A 10,560-nucleotide genomic window follows, 5' to 3' on the forward strand; every position below is an offset into this window, starting at 1 on the left:
AACTATTCTACATAGTTATCCCTATCTAACGGGATATTTCTGGCCTTAATACGATCAATTTGAAACTGCACGAAAGTTTCACGTTCCGGTGCAGACAAAAATTGAGGCCCTGCTCGAAAGACACGTTTCACAAGTCCTTCGTGCTCGAGAAATTCATAGTCAATTGTCGGGAAGAATTCATCATCACTCTAGGGGATATCAATAGTACCCTTTGAATCGAAAATTATTCCATAGATTATATTGCCGAACCCAATCTTCTTATCTTTGGATCGAGAAGCGGCAACAAGACCTTCCATCAGAATTTTGGAAGAATCCACTGCATTTCCCTGGAATATATCTCCAAGAACATACAAATCTGTGTCACGGACCACACTACTGAATGTGCGCCCGAATAAACTGTGACACAGAAATTTGTGTAAATACAGCATGGAGTTGGAGCGAAAAGAGTGATTATAGGCGCGTTTTGAATTGAATCGCCAGAATCCAGTGAGCATTCTCCAAATGTCCGAGGATGTCATTTCTCGTCCAGGATGACGTTTGATTGTATCCCTCAGGGGAAAACCAAACCAAGCATGCAACTCAGGATAGCCGAAAGTGAAGATTTCGCCTTCTCGACGAAAACTGAGACGTACTCGTCGTTTATTAATAAAACGCACGGTACAGAAGAACTCGAGTATCCAGTCGCCTATTATTGGAAATCGCATTTCGGTGAATTTTGTCCACCCTAGGCGCTCCATATAGCGGCTCATGTCATCAGAAATGCCTAATTGGCTATTAAGAAATTCATCCATATACAACATTCCGGTGAAGAATTTGTAATGGTGATTCCAATAACGCCTACCTTCATCGTGACTGAAGATAGGAAAAGGCGCCCCATATCGCTTGGATAAGTCTGGGCGTTTGTTGATTGAGGCAGTATTGTGCCTAGATGGTTTGTTCTTGGTAGGCATGGTGCAAAGTTTGTGTTACTTTAGTAAAGAACGGTGTTTGCGAAGAAAATCAGAGTTCTGACAAAGATGAAAAGAATTGTAACAGAACTTGAATCCTCTAGGATTAATTTATAAGAGTTTAAATGAAAAGAGGTATCGTTTTATTATGAAAAGCTATAAATTGCACCTTTCGGAAATGAAGAAACTTAATGTTTCGTTTGCCAAGAGGTTCGTCGAAAGGGTTAGAGTGTTGCAGACCTGATAGTGCAGGAAACACGCGTGTCGCGACCGCGAATGGCAAAGCCGCGGTCTCGACACGCTGATTTCCTTGCGGAAATCAGGCATCTAAGCTACCTCCCGATTCACGGTAGAGAATTTAAAATTCTCGGTATGAACAGAGAAATCCTAACCTATTTGGACTGTTCTAAAAAAAGAAGATTCTCAGCAGGGAATTCTAAATTCGCGGCAGAGAATTGCCTGAAACTTCAAATTCATCTTAATTTCCTAAAAATTAAATCTAAAATCATGAAATAGAAATATTTTATGCATTTAAATCATAACATAAAGTCATCTAATCATAAAAATGGCATTTTGGAAAAAATAAAATAAAATAAAATATAACAAAATAAAATAAAATAAATGAACAAAAATATAAAAACAATAAAACAAAATAAACTGTGTAAGAAAAACTGAGTAATTTATACGTCAGACAATCTTGTTACGAACTCAATTCCTAGTTGGGAAATATTTTCGTAATAGATTTTACATCGATTACCATTAACTTTGAATCGAACTCCGGTAGGACCTTCCAGTTCTAAAGAACCATAATCGAATGTTTTGACGACTAAATATGGTCCTATCCATCTGGACTTAAGTTTTCCTGGAAATAAATGAAGCCGTGAATTAAATAACAACACTTTATCCCCAACATTAAAGTGTTTAACTTTAATTTTGGCATCGTGCCATTTTTTCACTTTTTCTTTATAAATCTTTGCATTTTCGTAAGATAGATGACGTGACTCATCTAACTCATTCAAATTGAGCAAACGTTTCTTACCTGCTTGTCGTAAATCAAAGTTTAGTTCTCTAATAGCCCAATAGGCTTTGTGTTCTAATTCGACTGGCAAATGACATGCCTTCCCATACACTAAGCGGTACGGAGTCATACCTATTGGTGTTTTAAATGCAGTACGGTATGCCCATAGCGCATTATTGAGTTTAGAAGACCAATCTTTTCTAGAAGATGAAACTGTTTTTTCGAGAATCCATTTCAGTTCTCTGTTTGATATCTCCGCCTGACCATTTGACTGAGGATGGTACGGCGTTGATACGCGGTGGCGTACTCCATATTTTTTCATAAGCGTTTCAAAACTCTTGTTTATAAAATGAGTACCGCCATCACTAACGATAACTCTTGGACAACCAAATCTACAGAATATATCGTCAAGAAAATTAACGACAACTTTAGAATCGTTCGTCGGGGTTGCAATTGCTTCAACCCACTTCGAAACATAATCGACGACAACTAATATGTAAGTTTTACCATTGGAAGGGGGAAAAGGTCCCATGAAATCTATTCTCCACATATCAAAGACTTCAACTTCTAATATGATTGTGAGGGGCATCTCATCTTTCCTTCCTAGATTTCCTGTTCTTTGGCACTTATCACAACGAGTAATAAATGAACGGACGTCCTTAAACATCGTAGGCCAAAAGAAACCGCTTTCAAATATTCTAGCAGCTGTCTTGTTAACTCCATTATGTCCTCCATAAGAACTAGAATGGCATTCCGACATTATGGATTCGTATTCATTTTCACCAACGCATCTCCTAATTATCCCGTCACCACAAGTCTTGAACAAAAAGGGATCTTCCCAAAAATATTGTTTAATATCGAAGAAAAATTTCTTCTTTTGTTGGAAATCTAATCCTTCCGGAACAATATTGGCTGCAAGATAATTAGCAATATCTGCATACCATGGTGACATGGCACTTTTTATTTGATTGAGGTGTTCATCAGGGAAATCATCTCGTATACCGGTAGTTTCACCTATAGGACCGTTTTCATCTTCAAGTCTCGATAGATGATCGGCGACAAGGTTTTCAACTCCCTTTTTGTCTTTTATTTCTATATCAAATTCTTGCAACAATAAAACCCATCTAATTAGACGTGGTTTTGCATCATTCTTAGAAAATAAATATCTTAATGCTGCATGATCAGTATAAATAATAACTTTTGAACCTAATAAATATGACCTAAACTTGTCACATGCAAAAACTACGGCTAACATTTCTTTCTCAGTTGTGGTGTAGTTTAATTGTGCACCAGACAGTGTGTGACTTGCATAGTAAATGACATGAAGTTTCTTATCTTTCCTTTGACCTAAAACACATCCGACAGCTAAATCACTTGCATCACACATAATTTCAAATGGTAGATCCCAATCGGGTTTAGCAATAACAGGTGCACTGACTAAAGCTGTTTTCAATGTTTCGAACGCTTTAACGCATTCTTCATTAAAATCAAAGGTTGAATCTTTCATGAGTAAATTAGTAAGTGGTTTGGAAATTACAGAAATTTTTTTAATAAATCTTCTGTAAAAACCAGCATGTCCTAAGAATGATCTTACTCCCTTAACAGTAGTTGGAGGGGGTAATTTCTCTATTACTGAGGGTTTTGCTCTATCTACTTCTAATCATTTTTCAGATATTTTGTGACCTAAAATAATTCCTTCGTCAACCATGAAATGACATTTTTCCCAGTTTAATACCAAATTTGTTTCTTCACACCTAGACAAAACTTTATCCAAATTTTCTAGGCACGAATCAAAAGAATCTCCATAAACTGAAAAATCGTCCATAAAAACTTCCATGATATCTTCAATGAAATCATTAAAAATTGCAGTCATACAACGTTGAAATGTTGCAGGTGCGTTACATAGACCAAAGGGCATTCTTCTATATGCAAATGTTCCGTAAGGACATGTGAAGGTTGTTTTATCTTGGTCATCCGGGTAAATGTATATTTGAAAGAATCCGGAATAACCATCAAGAAAACAGTAGAAAGCATGACCATCTATCCTTTCGATCATTTGATCAATGAAAGGAAGAGGAAAATGATCTTTCCTAGTTGCTTTATTTAAATTTCTATAATCTATACAAACCCTCCAACCAGTGGTGGTTCGCGTAGGTATTAATTCACCTTCTTCATTCCTTACAACTGTTATGCCTCCCTTTTTAGGTACACAATGGATTGGACTAACCCATTCACTATCCGAGATAGGGTAGATGATATTCCATTGTCCAGAAGTTTAGTAATTTCATTTTTTACTACTTCTTTCATGTTCGGATTTAGGCGTTTTTGCCTATCTGCTTTAGGTGGCTTATCTTCTTCTAAATGAATTCTATGCATTACAATACTTGGATTAATACCTTTTAAGTCTGAAATTTGCCAACCCATACTTCCTATCCTATTTCTAACAACTTCTTTCAATTTCTCTTCTTGGACTTGTGTTAATTTGTTAGAGATAATAATAGGTAGAGAATCGCCTTCGCCTAAGAAAGCGTACCTCAAATGACTTGGTAATTCTTTAAGTTCTAATTTAGGTGGAACTACAATTGAAGGCGGAACTGGTCCATCTTCTCCAATCAAATGTTCCGGGTCCTTATCTTCTAGTTCCTCACTCATTATAGGTTCTATTATTTCTTCTTTTTGAACAATGTCATTTACACATCCTTCAATTAAATCAAGTTTCATACAAGCGAAATCCTCCATAGGATATTTCATCGCTTGGTTCATATCAAACTCAATCTTATCATCTCCTATTCGTAAAACTACTTTCCCTTCCGACACATCAACTAGAGCACGTCCCGTGTTCATGAACGGTCTACCAAAGATTAGCGGACAATTTACATCATAAGCAAAATCTAAAATAACGAAATCGGTAGGAAAAATAAATTTGTCAACTTTAACTAAAACATCCTCAATTATACCGTATGGTCTTTTAGTGGTTTGATCCGCTAATTGTAAAACCATATTGGTACGTTTGATGTCTTCTTCTAAGCCTAACTTATTAAAAATAGATAATGGCATCAAGTTAATGCTTGCTCCTAAATCACAAAGACAACTTGGGAATTCTATATCGCCCAATTTACATGGAATGGTAAAACATCCGGGATCTTTGAGTTTTGTGGGCAAATTGCTTGACACAATCGAACTGCAATCTTCAGTTAGAGAAATGGATGAAATTCCTTCCCAACTGATTTTCTTTGTAATTAAATCTTTGAGGAATTTACCATAATTGGGAATTTGCGTAATTGCATCCATAAACGTCAAATTAATATGCAAATTTTTAAGTTTGTCTAAAAATGTTAAAAGTTGTTTATCATAGTCCTTGTTGCGGACTTTGTGTGGAAAAGGTGGTTTGGGTACAAAAGTTTTTGTACTAGAGTCAATTGGTGCATCTTTTTGTTTTAATGTATCCTCTTTGGGCTTTGATAAATCAGTTCTAGGTAAAGTCGAATTTCCGGGCATTTCCGGGCCTAAGTAGTTTTTCCCTGAACGAAGAGTGATAGCCTTAACATGCTCTTTTGGATTTTCTTCCGTATGGCTTGGAAGACTTCCCTCTTTGCGGGATGGAATTGATTTAGCGAGTTGTCCAATTTGAATCTCCAAATTATGGATGCTAGATGATTGGTTTTTAATAAGCTGATCGAATTTATTCTCGATCCGTTTAAAACCATCGTCGTGATTACTTATTTTTCCGCTCATAGCATCAATGAATTTGTTGATTTTAGAAGATAAAGTGCTAATCGAATCTCTTGATTGATTTTGATAATTGGTAGTACGATTTTGATTAGTATTAGCATTATTATTATCTCTCCAGTTAAAGTTAGGATGATTTCTCCATCCAGGATTATATGTATTGGAATAAGGGTTATTATTTTGGTTTTGCCCTTGGACAAAATTTACCTGTTCAATTTCACTCATACCTTCGTAATCCACATCTATTTGGATTGGCTTACCATTAGAATCACACGGTGCCATAACCCTATCAATTTTGTGCGATAAGGCAGAAAATTGGGCTTGCAACATCGCTACTGGATCAAGGTTCACTATACCTTTAACTGATGATGTTGTTGAGGATGATGGTTTCGCTGATGGTAGGTGTCCATGTTCCGCGGGCCACATACTGCTGTTGATTGCCATCTCCTCCAAAAGTTCTCTTGCTTGGGCAGATGTTTTCTTCATGAATAACCCTCCAGACATAGCGTCCAATGAACCTCTAGTTGTAGGATTTAGTCCATTATAAAATGTTTGCATTAAAAGTTCAGCGGGCAATTGGTGGTGTGGGCATAAACGTTGAAGTTCTTTAAAACGTTCCCAAGCCTCATAAAGATTTTCACTATCATTTTGAGAAAAAGACGTTAACTCTTTAATGACTCTTGCGGTTTTTGCTAAAGGAAAAATTTTTGATAAAAATGCTTGGGCTAATTGCTCCCAAGTCTCAAATGTTGCGGTTGGCATAGAAGTTAACCACTCTTTGGCTCGATCCTTCAAAATAAGGAAAAAGGCGAAGATTGATTGCTTCTGCAGTCACATTTGGTATTTTAAAAGTGTCGCAAATTTCTAAGAAATTTGTCAAATGGGTATTAGGATTTTCGTTTGGCAACCCGTAAAACGTTACATTATTTTGCAACATATTAAGCAACGCAGGCTTAATTTCAAATTGGTTTGCATTAATTTGGGGTCTAACTATACTGTTTGTTACACCGGCCACTCCTGGCCTAGCGTAATCCATAAGTGTGGCCATAACTTCTGGCTCGGTAATTTTAGTTTTTATTGGGGTTTTGTTTTTCTTTTTCTTTTCTTTCTTGTTCTTTTTAAGAGTTCTTTCAATTTCTGGGTCAATAGGATCTGGTGACGTGCCTGAACTTCGAGAACTGCGCATGAACTTGAAATTTCGCACGAACCGAAACTACCTACAAAACAGAATTTGAAAAATAAATATGTTAGTAATTGAAAATAAATAAAATATAAAAGTTTGAATAAGTATAAATAAACCTAGATTCGTAATAAAACACGAAAAATTTAAAATTTTGTCAAAAATTTTGGCATTCCCCGGCAACGGCGCCAAAAACTTGTTGAGCGATTTCCGCAAGTGCACGGTATACGCTTGTAGTAATAAAAGATATCGATCCCACAGGGAACGTTTTTTTTAACAAAACTTATTTACAATCGGTTAAATTTACTTTTTAAGGTTTATAATATTGGAAAATCGTTTAATCGGTTTTGGTTTAGAAATTGCTAGAATAAGAGTTAGATTAGAGTATGAAGATGTTAGAAAATATCTGATTTAAGAATGAATTTGCAAAACAGGAACGTTTTAGTACTTTAGAAAAGTAAACAAGTATATTTGTTTGCATTAAGCAAAGAAAACAACTTTAAACTTTGTACGAATTATAAAGATGAAATAAATGACGGAACCTCTAATTAATAGGCTTTGAACGCGACAAAACCCTTATCCGGGATAATTGCCCTTAACCAAATTAAAACTCTACCGAGATAATAATTTGCCTAAGTGTTCAACAAAGTTTCCTTGTAAAGATTTTGAATTAAACTACGTTTTAATGAAAACACCAGCAGTCACTTTAGTGGATTGGTTACCATAAGTGCTGCATAAAAATCTATCGAATAGAACAGACTTTATTAGATGAAATATAAATTGATACAAGTTTATAGAGAACATGGAGCATTGAATTCTTCGACGGCGTGCAAGTGAACGGGTTGTCAATCCTTTCCTTGGGTTTCGTTAGAGTTTGTCAGGCTCAGGGGCGAATCCTCTACTCAATCTTCTCGTTGAATCTTCGTAATAGAGACTGGGTCGGTCCACTACCAAAATGTAAACTAAACTGGAACAATGTCTAAACGCTACTGAATTTGTTATTATTTTGTAAACAATGTGTGTACATCATATTGCTTTTGATCAGAATTGAAATCTAACTTCTGAATCACTTGATTCGGAATTTCTGCATAAATTCTACACTAATCTCTTTCTTCTACACGTATAACACACTATATTTCAACTCTCCAACTCTTTATTTATAGATGTTGAAGAGTCTTGATTGAAGTGTCGTGTCCATTGTGAAGGATCGTGTCCGCTGCGAAAGGACGTCTTTATCCACCCGAACGATCGCATTTCGTCGAAAACGAAAGTGTGTAACTAGGCCTCTAAAATCTCCTGCTCGTACCGAGAATATTAAATTCTCTACCGAGAATGGGGGAGCATCAATTGTACTTCAGACGAAGGGAAGGAGAGGCTGAGGGACGCGTGTCGCGACCGTGAATAGTGGGGCCCGCGGTCGCGGCACGAAGCATTTTTCACTTCTTCGCTCTCGTTCGTGTCCTCGACTTGGCGTTATTAATTTTCGTCGTCTTCGACTCCTTTTGTAGGGCTTTTCTTCTATTTTTGAACTCTTTTTACTCCTATTTGGATTTTACCAAATATTTATGTACCTTGCATGAAAGAAACATATTCGAGAGTAAAAGCTTTCTAAATGGTTATAAATATCATAAATTCGTAGCAATATTGATGTAATTATTGATGATATTTTAGGTATATTTTGGGCTTAACAACAGTTCACTATCAACTCGGCTTACCATGTGGTAGAACATTGAAGGAGAGTGGTGCAAGGAAGAGCCTCGGGTTATAATCAAAGGAACAATTCTTAGAAGTTAATATGGTAGGTGATCTGTAAATTCCACTGTAAATCCTCATCGAGATCTATGGTTTGCTCTGACCTTGAGAGTTGGTAGACATACCCTTACCTAAACTTTTATCGACCAAAAAAAATGTGGAAGGTGCAGTTAAGTTTTTATTTTATCCGAGTTTATAATTACATGTAGCACACAGTTTTCTTACAAATAGTTCATGTCATCATTCCGGTACCATTTGAATATTAAACCGGCCATTTTGATTTTATTATAGCCAAAATAAAACTTTAGTGATTTTCTTGTCCAAATTTAAAGTTTAACCACTGTTGTGTTTGCTAAAAAAAAAATCACTATGTTGTGAAAATGGCCAAACTTGAGCCCCTATCATTTACTTTTTTTTCTTTCTTTTTTGAGAAAAGCCCCTAACATTTACTGATTGTATTCTAAAAGGACCACAATAGAATTTCATTATTTATCACCTTTATTTCAAACCAAAAACTTAGACGAAATAAAAAATTGTTGAATGGAAAGTAAATCTGGGGACATTTATGATTTTTCTAATAATATTATATGTAATTTACCAATTAAGCATTCACTGAATAAGGAAACCCTAATGCAAAATCTGGTAATTAAATCCTGCGTAATTAATATACTGGTCAAATACATTTCATGACACCCCCTATAAATAGTGCAATATTTTATATCTTCAACACACAAAAACATATCAGAGCTAATTCACTATAAAATGAAACTCCAAATTGTGCTTCTTTGCTTTCTGTTGTTTACTGCTGTGGTAGTAGCAATCAAAGGCGGCTGGACTCCTATTGAAAATTTGAAAGATCCGCATGTGGTTGAGATAGCTAACTATGCTATTAGCGAGCACAACAAACAAGCTCATACTGATTTAAAACTGGTTAACATTGAGAAGGGCGAAGCACAGGCCGTGGCTGGGACGAATTACCGGCTTGTTTTGGTTGCCGGAGAAGGTGCTGCCAAGAACAAGTATGAGGCTGTTGTCTGGGAGAATCCGTGGGAGCATTTCAGGAATCTGACGTCGTTTAAGCTTTTATAATTGATTATGTATTTTAATTTATGTTTATGAGATGCATGCTCAATTAGTTTGTTTATTTGAGAAATTGAGAATAAATTATGAGAATGGAATAAGTGACTTGTGTTTACAGAGTGAAGTTTACAATTTTTGTGGTTAATATAATGGAGGCTGTGAAGCAAAGATAAAGCCTCCCTACAACTGAGAAATGTTGAGAATAAAATGATTTGACAAATAAAAACCAGGTAAAGTCACAAATAATTTGATATCACCAAATTTATCCCGAAAGTAAATGTTCAAAATGATGAAATTGGATACTTCTTTTATGAATTAGATTTTTATTTTTAGTTCCCCTAGAGTTTTAGCAATGGTTTCATAGAGTTTCACCTCCATGAAACTCAATGAAACTAAGGGTGCACGTGGTCGGTTAACCAGTCCATTAAGGTTAATTCAGTCGGTTAACCATTTTATCGATTTAATAAAAACATTAACCATACACTAGTCCATTAAATTCGGTTAACACTAATCGGTTAACCAATTATTTCGGTCGGTTAACCTTTTATTTCGGTTTCTAACCATTAGTAAATAAAAATAAAAATAATAAAAGAGTTCTAATTTTTATTGTGAGAGAGTTGACGGATCAATAGCGAGTTGAAGAGATTAACTACGGAGAAGGAGATGTATGTGCCTTATAATCTATTAATTTTGATTCCGTTAAATTGTTTAGTCCATATATTAAATCTCCGTATAAAAATGTGTTAAAGAACAATTAAACGGATAAAAAAAAGACAATAATTGCCCCTAATAAAACTTGTGTCTATAAAGTTTTGGAAAATAAGTAATAAAATTTTATCCTTGTTTCTACATCT

The 10,560-nt window shown here is 35.5% G+C and overlaps 1 non-coding gene across 1 annotated transcript; it reads left to right on the forward strand.

Annotated features, from left to right (window-relative positions):
* The first annotated feature begins 6,268 nt into the window (after nucleotides 1-6,268).
* LOC136215945 (small nucleolar RNA R71) lies at nucleotides 6,269-6,375 on the forward strand. The gene has a single exon (XR_010682947.1). It is a non-coding gene; the product is annotated as a small nucleolar RNA R71 (small nucleolar RNA).
* The last annotated feature ends 4,185 nt before the right edge of the window (nucleotides 6,376-10,560 follow it).

The sequence above is a fragment of the Euphorbia lathyris genome, chromosome 1 (genome assembly GCF_963576675.1).
Source record: "Euphorbia lathyris chromosome 1, ddEupLath1.1, whole genome shotgun sequence".
NCBI lineage: Eukaryota > Viridiplantae > Streptophyta > Magnoliopsida > Malpighiales > Euphorbiaceae > Euphorbia > Euphorbia lathyris.